The sequence below is a fragment of the Schistocerca piceifrons genome, unplaced genomic scaffold, assembly GCF_021461385.2.
Source record: "Schistocerca piceifrons isolate TAMUIC-IGC-003096 unplaced genomic scaffold, iqSchPice1.1 HiC_scaffold_598, whole genome shotgun sequence".
NCBI classification, from domain to species: domain Eukaryota; kingdom Metazoa; phylum Arthropoda; class Insecta; order Orthoptera; family Acrididae; genus Schistocerca; species Schistocerca piceifrons.
Window position 1 is genome coordinate 1 of NW_025728839.1, and position 12,831 is coordinate 12,831.

The 12,831-nt window shown below is 55.0% G+C and overlaps 30 non-coding genes across 30 annotated transcripts; 6 read left to right on the forward strand and 24 right to left on the reverse strand.

The window, feature by feature from the left end:
- Positions 1-6: 6 nt before the first annotated feature.
- On the reverse strand, positions 7-77 carry Trnag-gcc. Its single transcript has one exon. It is a non-coding gene; the product is annotated as a tRNA-Gly (tRNA).
- Positions 78-424: 347 nt separating this feature from the next.
- Trnag-ucc lies at positions 425-496 on the forward strand. Its single transcript has one exon. It is a non-coding gene; the product is annotated as a tRNA-Gly (tRNA).
- Positions 497-1,077: 581 nt separating this feature from the next.
- Positions 1,078-1,151, reverse strand: Trnai-aau. The gene has a single exon. It is a non-coding gene; the product is annotated as a tRNA-Ile (tRNA).
- A 198-nt stretch (positions 1,152-1,349) lies between these two features.
- Trnae-uuc lies at positions 1,350-1,421 on the reverse strand. The gene has a single exon. It is a non-coding gene; the product is annotated as a tRNA-Glu (tRNA).
- A 303-nt stretch (positions 1,422-1,724) lies between these two features.
- Trnam-cau lies at positions 1,725-1,797 on the reverse strand. Its single transcript has one exon. It is a non-coding gene; the product is annotated as a tRNA-Met (tRNA).
- Positions 1,798-2,178: 381 nt separating this feature from the next.
- Trnag-gcc lies at positions 2,179-2,249 on the reverse strand. The gene has a single exon. It is a non-coding gene; the product is annotated as a tRNA-Gly (tRNA).
- Positions 2,250-2,596: 347 nt separating this feature from the next.
- Trnag-ucc lies at positions 2,597-2,668 on the forward strand. Its single transcript has one exon. It is a non-coding gene; the product is annotated as a tRNA-Gly (tRNA).
- Positions 2,669-3,238: 570 nt separating this feature from the next.
- Trnai-aau lies at positions 3,239-3,312 on the reverse strand. Its single transcript has one exon. It is a non-coding gene; the product is annotated as a tRNA-Ile (tRNA).
- Positions 3,313-3,511: 199 nt separating this feature from the next.
- Trnae-uuc lies at positions 3,512-3,583 on the reverse strand. Its single transcript has one exon. It is a non-coding gene; the product is annotated as a tRNA-Glu (tRNA).
- A 304-nt stretch (positions 3,584-3,887) lies between these two features.
- On the reverse strand, positions 3,888-3,960 carry Trnam-cau. The gene has a single exon. It is a non-coding gene; the product is annotated as a tRNA-Met (tRNA).
- Positions 3,961-4,341: 381 nt separating this feature from the next.
- On the reverse strand, positions 4,342-4,412 carry Trnag-gcc. Its single transcript has one exon. It is a non-coding gene; the product is annotated as a tRNA-Gly (tRNA).
- Positions 4,413-4,759: 347 nt separating this feature from the next.
- Positions 4,760-4,831, forward strand: Trnag-ucc. Its single transcript has one exon. It is a non-coding gene; the product is annotated as a tRNA-Gly (tRNA).
- A 581-nt stretch (positions 4,832-5,412) lies between these two features.
- On the reverse strand, positions 5,413-5,486 carry Trnai-aau. Its single transcript has one exon. It is a non-coding gene; the product is annotated as a tRNA-Ile (tRNA).
- A 198-nt stretch (positions 5,487-5,684) lies between these two features.
- Positions 5,685-5,756, reverse strand: Trnae-uuc. Its single transcript has one exon. It is a non-coding gene; the product is annotated as a tRNA-Glu (tRNA).
- Positions 5,757-6,059: 303 nt separating this feature from the next.
- Trnam-cau lies at positions 6,060-6,132 on the reverse strand. The gene has a single exon. It is a non-coding gene; the product is annotated as a tRNA-Met (tRNA).
- A 381-nt stretch (positions 6,133-6,513) lies between these two features.
- On the reverse strand, positions 6,514-6,584 carry Trnag-gcc. The gene has a single exon. It is a non-coding gene; the product is annotated as a tRNA-Gly (tRNA).
- A 347-nt stretch (positions 6,585-6,931) lies between these two features.
- Trnag-ucc lies at positions 6,932-7,003 on the forward strand. The gene has a single exon. It is a non-coding gene; the product is annotated as a tRNA-Gly (tRNA).
- Positions 7,004-7,584: 581 nt separating this feature from the next.
- Positions 7,585-7,658, reverse strand: Trnai-aau. The gene has a single exon. It is a non-coding gene; the product is annotated as a tRNA-Ile (tRNA).
- A 198-nt stretch (positions 7,659-7,856) lies between these two features.
- Positions 7,857-7,928, reverse strand: Trnae-uuc. The gene has a single exon. It is a non-coding gene; the product is annotated as a tRNA-Glu (tRNA).
- A 303-nt stretch (positions 7,929-8,231) lies between these two features.
- Trnam-cau lies at positions 8,232-8,304 on the reverse strand. Its single transcript has one exon. It is a non-coding gene; the product is annotated as a tRNA-Met (tRNA).
- Positions 8,305-8,685: 381 nt separating this feature from the next.
- On the reverse strand, positions 8,686-8,756 carry Trnag-gcc. The gene has a single exon. It is a non-coding gene; the product is annotated as a tRNA-Gly (tRNA).
- Positions 8,757-9,103: 347 nt separating this feature from the next.
- Positions 9,104-9,175, forward strand: Trnag-ucc. Its single transcript has one exon. It is a non-coding gene; the product is annotated as a tRNA-Gly (tRNA).
- Positions 9,176-9,756: 581 nt separating this feature from the next.
- On the reverse strand, positions 9,757-9,830 carry Trnai-aau. The gene has a single exon. It is a non-coding gene; the product is annotated as a tRNA-Ile (tRNA).
- Positions 9,831-10,028: 198 nt separating this feature from the next.
- Trnae-uuc lies at positions 10,029-10,100 on the reverse strand. Its single transcript has one exon. It is a non-coding gene; the product is annotated as a tRNA-Glu (tRNA).
- Positions 10,101-10,403: 303 nt separating this feature from the next.
- Positions 10,404-10,476, reverse strand: Trnam-cau. Its single transcript has one exon. It is a non-coding gene; the product is annotated as a tRNA-Met (tRNA).
- Positions 10,477-10,857: 381 nt separating this feature from the next.
- Trnag-gcc lies at positions 10,858-10,928 on the reverse strand. Its single transcript has one exon. It is a non-coding gene; the product is annotated as a tRNA-Gly (tRNA).
- A 347-nt stretch (positions 10,929-11,275) lies between these two features.
- Trnag-ucc lies at positions 11,276-11,347 on the forward strand. Its single transcript has one exon. It is a non-coding gene; the product is annotated as a tRNA-Gly (tRNA).
- A 581-nt stretch (positions 11,348-11,928) lies between these two features.
- On the reverse strand, positions 11,929-12,002 carry Trnai-aau. Its single transcript has one exon. It is a non-coding gene; the product is annotated as a tRNA-Ile (tRNA).
- A 198-nt stretch (positions 12,003-12,200) lies between these two features.
- Positions 12,201-12,272, reverse strand: Trnae-uuc. The gene has a single exon. It is a non-coding gene; the product is annotated as a tRNA-Glu (tRNA).
- A 303-nt stretch (positions 12,273-12,575) lies between these two features.
- On the reverse strand, positions 12,576-12,648 carry Trnam-cau. The gene has a single exon. It is a non-coding gene; the product is annotated as a tRNA-Met (tRNA).
- Positions 12,649-12,831: the final 183 nt, after the last annotated feature.

Here is a 12,831-nt window from a genome sequence, read left to right on the forward strand (position 1 = left end):
AAATGATGCATCGGCCGGGAATCGAACCCGGGCCGCCCGCGTGGCAGGCGAGCATTCTACCACTGAACCACCGATGCTCGGGCCAGCGGTAACTTGACGCTGCTTGCCGCGCAGATGTCTCAAGGGAAAGTGGGACTGCCGTCAAGCGCCGTAGCATTCTGTGGAAAAGATGCTGCAGACGCTGAATCCTGCACTGCACTGCTCTGCTTAAAAATGCCGCCAGAACGCGGTCCTCTGCGTACTCTTGCGTTGCCGGCGCCCAACTCTTGCCAAAGGATGCGAAGTGTGCGCGGATACGCTGTCCGAATGCGTCTGGATGTGCTCCCCTAGCCTGCCTCGAAATGCGCCTGCCAGGTACGATCACCTTCGGCCGCTGCCGACTGGCGGGAAGCCGACACAGCGCGGACGCGCGGTGCTCGCTTGTGCGGTGGTGGTGTAATGGTCAGCATAGTTGCCTTCCAAGCAGTTGATCCGGGTTCGATTCCCGGCCACCGCAGCAGGCTTTTAATTTCGCGTATGAGTACTTTTGCCACGCGCTCTTAAATTATTGTTTTTTCGCCCTCTTACTCGCTGCATACCAGCCCTTAGTGTGTCTCGACTTGTCTCGACTTTGCTCGGCTGACGCGAGAGCTGACGCTCTCAAATCGGCCTATATCAAAACGACAAGCACGAGAAACGACTGAGAGAGGTAAGGAGGGACACACAGCACGCCCCCTTCATTTCACGGTGGCGTCTCCCTGACCGAATCGGGCTGTAGCTCCGAAAAGAAAGGAGAAACAAAAATAGGAAGTAAAAGTGCCAATAGCGCCCTGTGTTCCCATGCGCTCACCCGCCCAAGTACTGACAAGGGCCAAAGTTGTTACGCATCGGCAATCGGACATTTTCTTTCATTTTCTCTTTATCGGTTGAGAACCAGTGTATTCAAGATATTATGGCCATTGCCGAGTGAATGCTGTAGCGCTCCCCGACGAGTCGGGTTCGGATCCTCTATCAACTTCCACGCAGGGTGATGATCTTTTGGTCACCACACTCGCCAGCTGAAATCGGCGCCGCCTTTTCGTAGTAGGAAAAGAGTAGTGGCCCGTGGGGGGATCGAACCCACGACCTTCGCGTTATTAGCACGACGCTCTAACCAACTGAGCTAGCGGGCCTCGGCAGATGCAGTTGCTCAGCCCTACGCTGGAAACAGGTGGCATGAAGCCGCACACCATTTCTATGGTCGTCGTGTGTCTGCTTCCCTAGTCTATATTCTGCTGACGGTCACGAAACAGTAGCTATATTGCGAGCAGGACGGGAAACGGCCGCTCGGACAGCTCAAACTTGTCACGATTCGTGTGGAAAAAATTCCGTTCCGGTACCGGGTATCGAACCCGGGCCTCCTGGGTGAAAGCCAGGTATCCTAGCCACTAGACCACACCGGATGTGGCCGTTTCGTTCGACCGTTCGTACGGTCGCTTGTCGCATTTCGTGTCGAGTGCCGCGTCGGCGCCCCCCTCTCTTTGCGAGCATCTTTGCACATACTGACTGGCAAGGCGCGCACCTCAAACGTCGCAGAGCAATGCTTTTGGCTTCACGCTCTGCTGGGAGAAGAGGAAAAGGGAAGCTGTAAGTAGCAATAACAGGAAGTAAACATTTTCCCGCTGAAGCGTTGAAACGCTGTGGATAACAAACAAGAAATACGTTGGCGCCCTAGCAACAGCACCACCATGTCACAGAAAATTAAATGCCCCGGGTGAGGATCGAACTCACGACCTTAAGATTATGAGACTTACGCGCTGCCTACTGCGCTACCGAGGCACGGGTGCACCGCTTGTCCTGGAAACTGGGTAAACACCTTACCCAATATTAGACGTAGAGACACTGTACTTCCTGGATAACGTGTTCTGTTGCTACACGTGCACTGCCGGCCCAGTTGATTGCGGTGCTGCTGCTGCTGTTGCAACGATAGGCAGCACTCCTTGTCGTTGAAGTTCAGTGCCTCGGAGGCACCCGGACCCAGCAACTTGTGAGGCCAGGCCGACGCTAGTCTGTAGAACATGATGCGAGCGTCCTAGTGGGGACCCGCGAGTGCTGCGTTCTCGGTCCTTCTCAAGGGAAATCCAGCTACACATTCTTGTGGATCGTGCATCTCAAGCGCTCAAGCCACGCGGCAGCATTATTGCGGGAAAAGCAAAATGATGCATCGGCCGGGAATCGAACCCGGGCCGCCCGCGTGGCAGGCGAGCATTCTACCACTGAACCACCGATGCTCGGGCCAGCGGTAACTTGACGCTGCTTGCCGCGCAGATGTCTCAAGGGAAAGTGGGACTGCCGTCAAGCGCCGTAGCATTCTGTGGAAAAGATGCTGCAGACGCTGAATCCTGCACTGCACTGCTCTGCTTAAAAATGCCGCCAGAACGCGGTCCTCTGCGTACTCTTGCGTTGCCGGCGCCCAACTCTTGCCAAAGGATGCGAAGTGTGCGCGGATACGCTGTCCGAATGCGTCTGGATGTGCTCCCCTAGCCTGCCTCGAAATGCGCCTGCCAGGTACGATCACCTTCGGCCGCTGCCGACTGGCGGGAAGCCGACACAGCGCGGACGCGCGGTGCTCGCTTGTGCGGTGGTGGTGTAATGGTCAGCATAGTTGCCTTCCAAGCAGTTGATCCGGGTTCGATTCCCGGCCACCGCAGCAGGCTTTTAATTTCGCGTATGAGTACTTTTGCCACGCGCTCTTAAATTATTGTTTTTTCGCCCTCTTACTCGCTGCATACCAGCCCTTAGTGTGTCTCGACTTTGCTCGGCTGACGCGAGAGCTGACGCTCTCAAATCGGCCTATATCAAAACGACAAGCACGAGAAACGACTGAGAGAGGTAAGGAGGGACACACAGCACGCCCCCTTCATTTCACGGTGGCGTCTCCCTGACCGAATCGGGCTGTAGCTCCGAAAAGAAAGGAGAAACAAAAATAGGAAGTAAAAGTGCCAATAGCGCCCTGTGTTCCCATGCGCTCACCCGCCCAAGTACTGACAAGGGCCAAAGTTGTTACGCATCGGCAATCGACATTTTCTTTCATTTTCTCTTTATCGGTTGAGAACCAGTGTATTCAAGATATTATGGCCATTGCCGAGTGAATGCTGTAGCGCTCCCCGACGAGTCGGGTTCGGATCCTCTATCAACTTCCACGCAGGGTGATGATCTTTTGGTCACCACACTCGCCAGCTGAAATCGGCGCCGCCTTTTCGTAGTAGGAAAAGAGTAGTGGCCCGTGGGGGGATCGAACCCACGACCTTCGCGTTATTAGCACGACGCTCTAACCAACTGAGCTAGCGGGCCTCGGCAGATGCAGTTGCTCAGCCCTACGCTGGAAACAGGTGGCATGAAGCCGCACACCATTTCTATGGTCGTCGTGTGTCTGCTTCCCTAGTCTATATTCTGCTGACGGTCACGAAACAGTAGCTATATTGCGAGCAGGACGGGAAACGGCCGCTCGGACAGCTCAAACTTGTCACGATTCGTGTGGAAAAAAATTCCGTTCCGGTACCGGGAATCGAACCCGGGCCTCCTGGGTGAAAGCCAGGTATCCTAGCCACTAGACCACACCGGATGTGGCCGTTTCGTTCGACCGTTCGTACGGTCGCTTGTCGCATTTCGTGTCGAGTGCCGCGTCGGCGCCCCCCCTCTCTTTGCGAGCATTTTTGCACATACTGACTGGCAAGGCGCGCACCTCAAACGTCGCAGAGCAATGCTTTTGGCTTCACGCTCTGCTGGGAGAAGAGGAAAAGGGAAGCTGTAAGTAGCAATAACAGGAAGTAAACATTTTCCCGCTGAAGCGTTGAAACGCTGTGGATAACAAACAAGAAATACGTTGGCGCCCTAGCAACAGCACCACCATGTCACAGAAAATTAAATGCCCCGGGTGAGGATCGAACTCACGACCTTAAGATTATGAGACTTACGCGCTGCCTACTGCGCTACCGAGGCACGGGTGCACCGCTTGTCCTGGAAACTGGGTAAACACCTTACCCAATATTAGACGTAGAGACACTGTACTTCCTGGATAACGTGTTCTGTTGCTACACGTGCACTGCCGGCCCAGTTGATTGCGGTGCTGCTGCTGCTGTTGCAACGATAGGCAGCACTCCTTGTCGTTGAAGTTCAGTGCCTCGGAGGCACCCGGACCCAGCAACTTGTGAGGCCAGGCCGACGCTAGTCTGTAGAACATGATGCGAGCGTCCTAGTGGGGACCCGCGAGTGCTGCGTTCTCGGTCCTTCTCAAGGGAAATCCAGCTACACATTCTTGTGGATCGTGCATCTCAAGCGCTCAAGCCACGCGGCAGCATTATCGCGGGAAAAGCAAAATGATGCATCGGCCGGGAATCGAACCCGGGCCGCCCGCGTGGCAGGCGAGCATTCTACCACTGAACCACCGATGCTCGGGCCAGCGGTAACTTGACGCTGCTTGCCGCGCAGATGTCTCAAGGGAAAGTGGGACTGCCGTCAAGCGCCGTAGCATTCTGTGGAAAAGATGCTGCAGACGCTGAATCCTGCACTGCACTGCTCTGCTTAAAAATGCCGCCAGAACGCGGTCCTCTGCGTACTCTTGCGTTGCCGGCGCCCAACTCTTGCCAAAGGATGCGAAGTGTGCGCGGATACGCTGTCCGAATGCGTCTGGATGTGCTCCCCTAGCCTGCCTCGAAATGCGCCTGCCAGGTACGATCACCTTCGGCCGCTGCCGACTGGCGGGAAGCCGACACAGCGCGGACGCGCGGTGCTCGCTTGTGCGGTGGTGGTGTAATGGTCAGCATAGTTGCCTTCCAAGCAGTTGATCCGGGTTCGATTCCCGGCCACCGCAGCAGGCTTTTAATTTCGCGTATGAGTACTTTTGCCACGCGCTCTTAAATTATTGTTTTTTCGCCCTCTTACTCGCTGCATACCAGCCCTTAGTGTGTCTCGACTTGTCTCGACTTTGCTCGGCTGACGCGAGAGCTGACGCTCTCAAATCGGCCTATATCAAAACGACAAGCACGAGAAACGACTGAGAGAGGTAAGGAGGGACACACAGCACGCCCCCTTCATTTCACGGTGGCGTCTCCCTGACCGAATCGGGCTGTAGCTCCGAAAAGAAAGGAGAAACAAAAATAGGAAGTAAAAGTGCCAATAGCGCCCTGTGTTCCCATGCGCTCACCCGCCCAAGTACTGACAAGGGCCAAAGTTGTTACGCATCGGCAATCGGACATTTTCTTTCATTTTCTCTTTATCGGTTGAGAACCAGTGTATTCAAGATATTATGGCCATTGCCGAGTGAATGCTGTAGCGCTCCCCGACGAGTCGGGTTCGGATCCTCTATCAACTTCCACGCAGGGTGATGATCTTTTGGTCACCACACTCGCCAGCTGAAATCGGCGCCGCCTTTTCGTAGTAGGAAAAGAGTAGTGGCCCGTGGGGGGATCGAACCCACGACCTTCGCGTTATTAGCACGACGCTCTAACCAACTGAGCTAGCGGGCCTCGGCAGATGCAGTTGCTCAGCCCTACGCTGGAAACAGGTGGCATGAAGCCGCACACCATTTCTATGGTCGTCGTGTGTCTGCTTCCCTAGTCTATATTCTGCTGACGGTCACGAAACAGTAGCTATATTGCGAGCAGGACGGGAAACGGCCGCTCGGACAGCTCAAACTTGTCACGATTCGTGTGGAAAAAATTCCGTTCCGGTACCGGGAATCGAACCCGGGCCTCCTGGGTGAAAGCCAGGTATCCTAGCCACTAGACCACACCGGATGTGGCCGTTTCGTTCGACCGTTCGTACGGTCGCTTGTCGCATTTCGTGTCGAGTGCCGCGTCGGCGCCCCCCTCTCTTTGCGAGCATTTTTGCACATACTGACTGGCAAGGCGCGCACCTCAAACGTCGCAGAGCAATGCTTTTGGCTTCACGCTCTGCTGGGAGAAGAGGAAAAGGGAAGCTGTAAGTAGCAATAACAGGAAGTAAACATTTTCCCGCTGAAGCGTTGAAACGCTGTGGATAACAAACAAGAAATACGTTGGCGCCCTAGCAACAGCACCACCATGTCACAGAAAATTAAATGCCCCGGGTGAGGATCGAACTCACGACCTTAAGATTATGAGACTTACGCGCTGCCTACTGCGCTACCGAGGCACGGGTGCACCGCTTGTCCTGGAAACTGGGTAAACACCTTACCCAATATTAGACGTAGAGACACTGTACTTCCTGGATAACGTGTTCTGTTGCTACACGTGCACTGCCGGCCCAGTTGATTGCGGTGCTGCTGCTGCTGTTGCAACGATAGGCAGCACTCCTTGTCGTTGAAGTTCAGTGCCTCGGAGGCACCCGGACCCAGCAACTTGTGAGGCCAGGCCGACGCTAGTCTGTAGAACATGATGCGAGCGTCCTAGTGGGGACCCGCGAGTGCTGCGTTCTCGGTCCTTCTCAAGGGAAATCCAGCTACACATTCTTGTGGATCGTGCATCTCAAGCGCTCAAGCCACGCGGCAGCATTATCGCGGGAAAAGCAAAATGATGCATCGGCCGGGAATCGAACCCGGGCCGCCCGCGTGGCAGGCGAGCATTCTACCACTGAACCACCGATGCTCGGGCCAGCGGTAACTTGACGCTGCTTGCCGCGCAGATGTCTCAAGGGAAAGTGGGACTGCCGTCAAGCGCCGTAGCATTCTGTGGAAAAGATGCTGCAGACGCTGAATCCTGCACTGCACTGCTCTGCTTAAAAATGCCGCCAGAACGCGGTCCTCTGCGTACTCTTGCGTTGCCGGCGCCCAACTCTTGCCAAAGGATGCGAAGTGTGCGCGGATACGCTGTCCGAATGCGTCTGGATGTGCTCCCCTAGCCTGCCTCGAAATGCGCCTGCCAGGTACGATCACCTTCGGCCGCTGCCGACTGGCGGGAAGCCGACACAGCGCGGACGCGCGGTGCTCGCTTGTGCGGTGGTGGTGTAATGGTCAGCATAGTTGCCTTCCAAGCAGTTGATCCGGGTTCGATTCCCGGCCACCGCAGCAGGCTTTTAATTTCGCGTATGAGTACTTTTGCCACGCGCTCTTAAATTATTGTTTTTTCGCCCTCTTACTCGCTGCATACCAGCCCTTAGTGTGTCTCGACTTGTCTCGACTTTGCTCGGCTGACGCGAGAGCTGACGCTCTCAAATCGGCCTATATCAAAACGACAAGCACGAGAAACGACTGAGAGAGGTAAGGAGGGACACACAGCACGCCCCCTTCATTTCACGGTGGCGTCTCCCTGACCGAATCGGGCTGTAGCTCCGAAAAGAAAGGAGAAACAAAAATAGGAAGTAAAAGTGCCAATAGCGCCCTGTGTTCCCATGCGCTCACCCGCCCAAGTACTGACAAGGGCCAAAGTTGTTACGCATCGGCAATCGGACATTTTCTTTCATTTTCTCTTTATCGGTTGAGAACCAGTGTATTCAAGATATTATGGCCATTGCCGAGTGAATGCTGTAGCGCTCCCCGACGAGTCGGGTTCGGATCCTCTATCAACTTCCACGCAGGGTGATGATCTTTTGGTCACCACACTCGCCAGCTGAAATCGGCGCCGCCTTTTCGTAGTAGGAAAAGAGTAGTGGCCCGTGGGGGGATCGAACCCACGACCTTCGCGTTATTAGCACGACGCTCTAACCAACTGAGCTAGCGGGCCTCGGCAGATGCAGTTGCTCAGCCCTACGCTGGAAACAGGTGGCATGAAGCCGCACACCATTTCTATGGTCGTCGTGTGTCTGCTTCCCTAGTCTATATTCTGCTGACGGTCACGAAACAGTAGCTATATTGCGAGCAGGACGGGAAACGGCCGCTCGGACAGCTCAAACTTGTCACGATTCGTGTGGAAAAAATTCCGTTCCGGTACCGGGAATCGAACCCGGGCCTCCTGGGTGAAAGCCAGGTATCCTAGCCACTAGACCACACCGGATGTGGCCGTTTCGTTCGACCGTTCGTACGGTCGCTTGTCGCATTTCGTGTCGAGTGCCGCGTCGGCGCCCCCCTCTCTTTGCGAGCATTTTTGCACATACTGACTGGCAAGGCGCGCACCTCAAACGTCGCAGAGCAATGCTTTTGGCTTCACGCTCTGCTGGGAGAAGAGGAAAAGGGAAGCTGTAAGTAGCAATAACAGGAAGTAAACATTTTCCCGCTGAAGCGTTGAAACGCTGTGGATAACAAACAAGAAATACGTTGGCGCCCTAGCAACAGCACCACCATGTCACAGAAAATTAAATGCCCCGGGTGAGGATCGAACTCACGACCTTAAGATTATGAGACTTACGCGCTGCCTACTGCGCTACCGAGGCACGGGTGCACCGCTTGTCCTGGAAACTGGGTAAACACCTTACCCAATATTAGACGTAGAGACACTGTACTTCCTGGATAACGTGTTCTGTTGCTACACGTGCACTGCCGGCCCAGTTGATTGCGGTGCTGCTGCTGCTGTTGCAACGATAGGCAGCACTCCTTGTCGTTGAAGTTCAGTGCCTCGGAGGCACCCGGACCCAGCAACTTGTGAGGCCAGGCCGACGCTAGTCTGTAGAACATGATGCGAGCGTCCTAGTGGGGACCCGCGAGTGCTGCGTTCTCGGTCCTTCTCAAGGGAAATCCAGCTACACATTCTTGTGGATCGTGCATCTCAAGCGCTCAAGCCACGCGGCAGCATTATCGCGGGAAAAGCAAAATGATGCATCGGCCGGGAATCGAACCCGGGCCGCCCGCGTGGCAGGCGAGCATTCTACCACTGAACCACCGATGCTCGGGCCAGCGGTAACTTGACGCTGCTTGCCGCGCAGATGTCTCAAGGGAAAGTGGGACTGCCGTCAAGCGCCGTAGCATTCTGTGGAAAAGATGCTGCAGACGCTGAATCCTGCACTGCACTGCTCTGCTTAAAAATGCCGCCAGAACGCGGTCCTCTGCGTACTCTTGCGTTGCCGGCGCCCAACTCTTGCCAAAGGATGCGAAGTGTGCGCGGATACGCTGTCCGAATGCGTCTGGATGTGCTCCCCTAGCCTGCCTCGAAATGCGCCTGCCAGGTACGATCACCTTCGGCCGCTGCCGACTGGCGGGAAGCCGACACAGCGCGGACGCGCGGTGCTCGCTTGTGCGGTGGTGGTGTAATGGTCAGCATAGTTGCCTTCCAAGCAGTTGATCCGGGTTCGATTCCCGGCCACCGCAGCAGGCTTTTAATTTCGCGTATGAGTACTTTTGCCACGCGCTCTTAAATTATTGTTTTTTCGCCCTCTTACTCGCTGCATACCAGCCCTTAGTGTGTCTCGACTTGTCTCGACTTTGCTCGGCTGACGCGAGAGCTGACGCTCTCAAATCGGCCTATATCAAAACGACAAGCACGAGAAACGACTGAGAGAGGTAAGGAGGGACACACAGCACGCCCCCTTCATTTCACGGTGGCGTCTCCCTGACCGAATCGGGCTGTAGCTCCGAAAAGAAAGGAGAAACAAAAATAGGAAGTAAAAGTGCCAATAGCGCCCTGTGTTCCCATGCGCTCACCCGCCCAAGTACTGACAAGGGCCAAAGTTGTTACGCATCGGCAATCGGACATTTTCTTTCATTTTCTCTTTATCGGTTGAGAACCAGTGTATTCAAGATATTATGGCCATTGCCGAGTGAATGCTGTAGCGCTCCCCGACGAGTCGGGTTCGGATCCTCTATCAACTTCCACGCAGGGTGATGATCTTTTGGTCACCACACTCGCCAGCTGAAATCGGCGCCGCCTTTTCGTAGTAGGAAAAGAGTAGTGGCCCGTGGGGGGATCGAACCCACGACCTTCGCGTTATTAGCACGACGCTCTAACCAACTGAGCTAGCGGGCCTCGGCAGATGCAGTTGCTCAGCCCTACGCTGGAAACAGGTGGCATGAAGCCGCACACCATTTCTATGGTCGTCGTGTGTCTGCTTCCCTAGTCTATATTCTGCTGACGGTCACGAAACAGTAGCTATATTGCGAGCAGGACGGGAAACGGCCGCTCGGACAGCTCAAACTTGTCACGATTCGTGTGGAAAAAATTCCGTTCCGGTACCGGGAATCGAACCCGGGCCTCCTGGGTGAAAGCCAGGTATCCTAGCCACTAGACCACACCGGATGTGGCCGTTTCGTTCGACCGTTCGTACGGTCGCTTGTCGCATTTCGTGTCGAGTGCCGCGTCGGCGCCCCCCTCTCTTTGCGAGCATTTTTGCACATACTGACTGGCAAGGCGCGCACCTCAAACGTCGCAGAGCAATGCTTTTGGCTTCACGCTCTGCTGGGAGAAGAGGAAAAGGGAAGCTGTAAGTAGCAATAACAGGAAGTAAACATTTTCCCGCTGAAGCGTTGAAACGCTGTGGATAACAAACAAGAAATACGTTGGCGCCCTAGCAACAGCACCACCATGTCACAGAAAATTAAATGCCCCGGGTGAGGATCGAACTCACGACCTTAAGATTATGAGACTTACGCGCTGCCTACTGCGCTACCGAGGCACGGGTGCACCGCTTGTCCTGGAAACTGGGTAAACACCTTACCCAATATTAGACGTAGAGACACTGTACTTCCTGGATAACGTGTTCTGTTGCTACACGTGCACTGCCGGCCCAGTTGATTGCGGTGCTGCTGCTGCTGTTGCAACGATAGGCAGCACTCCTTGTCGTTGAAGTTCAGTGCCTCGGAGGCACCCGGACCCAGCAACTTGTGAGGCCAGGCCGACGCTAGTCTGTAGAACATGATGCGAGCGTCCTAGTGGGGACCCGCGAGTGCTGCGTTCTCGGTCCTTCTCAAGGGAAATCCAGCTACACATTCTTGTGGATCGTGCATCTCAAGCGCTCAAGCCACGCGGCAGCATTATCGCGGGAAAAGCAAAATGATGCATCGGCCGGGAATCGAACCCGGGCCGCCCGCGTGGCAGGCGAGCATTCTACCACTGAACCACCGATGCTCGGGCCAGCGGTAACTTGACGCTGCTTGCCGCGCAGATGTCTCAAGGGAAAGTGGGACTGCCGTCAAGCGCCGTAGCATTCTGTGGAAAAGATGCTGCAGACGCTGAATCCTGCACTGCACTGCTCTGCTTAAAAATGCCGCCAGAACGCGGTCCTCTGCGTACTCTTGCGTTGCCGGCGCCCAACTCTTGCCAAAGGATGCGAAGTGTGCGCGGATACGCTGTCCGAATGCGTCTGGATGTGCTCCCCTAGCCTGCCTCGAAATGCGCCTGCCAGGTACGATCACCTTCGGCCGCTGCCGACTGGCGGGAAGCCGACACAGCGCGGACGCGCGGTGCTCGCTTGTGCGGTGGTGGTGTAATGGTCAGCATAGTTGCCTTCCAAGCAGTTGATCCGGGTTCGATTCCCGGCCACCGCAGCAGGCTTTTAATTTCGCGTATGAGTACTTTTGCCACGCGCTCTTAAATTATTGTTTTTTCGCCCTCTTACTCGCTGCATACCAGCCCTTAGTGTGTCTCGACTTGTCTCGACTTTGCTCGGCTGACGCGAGAGCTGACGCTCTCAAATCGGCCTATATCAAAACGACAAGCACGAGAAACGACTGAGAGAGGTAAGGAGGGACACACAGCACGCCCCCTTCATTTCACGGTGGCGTCTCCCTGACCGAATCGGGCTGTAGCTCCGAAAAGAAAGGAGAAACAAAAATAGGAAGTAAAAGTGCCAATAGCGCCCTGTGTTCCCATGCGCTCACCCGCCCAAGTACTGACAAGGGCCAAAGTTGTTACGCATCGGCAATCGGACATTTTCTTTCATTTTCTCTTTATCGGTTGAGAACCAGTGTATTCAAGATATTATGGCCATTGCCGAGTGAATGCTGTAGCGCTCCCCGACGAGTCGGGTTCGGATCCTCTATCAACTTCCACGCAGGGTGATGATCTTTTGGTCACCACACTCGCCAGCTGAAATCGGCGCCGCCTTTTCGTAGTAGGAAAAGAGTAGTGGCCCGTGGGGGGATCGAACCCACGACCTTCGCGTTATTAGCACGACGCTCTAACCAACTGAGCTAGCGGGCCTCGGCAGATGCAGTTGCTCAGCCCTACGCTGGAAACAGGTGGCATGAAGCCGCACACCATTTCTATGGTCGTCGTGTGTCTGCTTCCCTAGTCTATATTCTGCTGACGGTCACGAAACAGTAGCTATATTGCGAGCAGGACGGGAAACGGCCGCTCGGACAGCTCAAACTTGTCACGATTCGTGTGGAAAAAATTCCGTTCCGGTACCGGGAATCGAACCCGGGCCTCCTGGGTGAAAGCCAGGTATCCTAGCCACTAGACCACACCGGATGTGGCCGTTTCGTTCGACCGTTCGTACGGTCGCTTGTCGCATTTCGTGTCGAGTGCCGCGTCGGCGCCCCCCTCTCTTTGCGAGCATTTTTGCACATACTGACTGGCAAGGCGCGCACCTCAAACGTCGCAGAGCAATGCTTTTGGCTTCACGCTCTGCTGGGAGAAGAGGAAAAGGGAAGCTGTAAGTAGCAATAACAGGAAGTAAACATTTTCCCGCTGAAGCGTTGAAACGCTGTGGATAACAAACAAGAAATACGTTGGCGCCCTAGCAACAGCACCACCATGTCACAGAAAATTAAATGCCCCGGGTGAGGATCGAACTCACGACCTTAAGATTATGAGACTTACGCGCTGCCTACTGCGCTACCGAGGCACGGGTGCACCGCTTGTCCTGGAAACTGGGTAAACACCTTACCCAATATTAGACGTAGAGACACTGTACTTCCTGGATAACGTGTTCTGTTGCTACACGTGCACTGCCGGCCCAGTTGATTGCGGTGCTGCTGCTGCTGTTGCAACGATAGGCAGCACTCCTTGTCGTTGAAGTTCAGTGCCT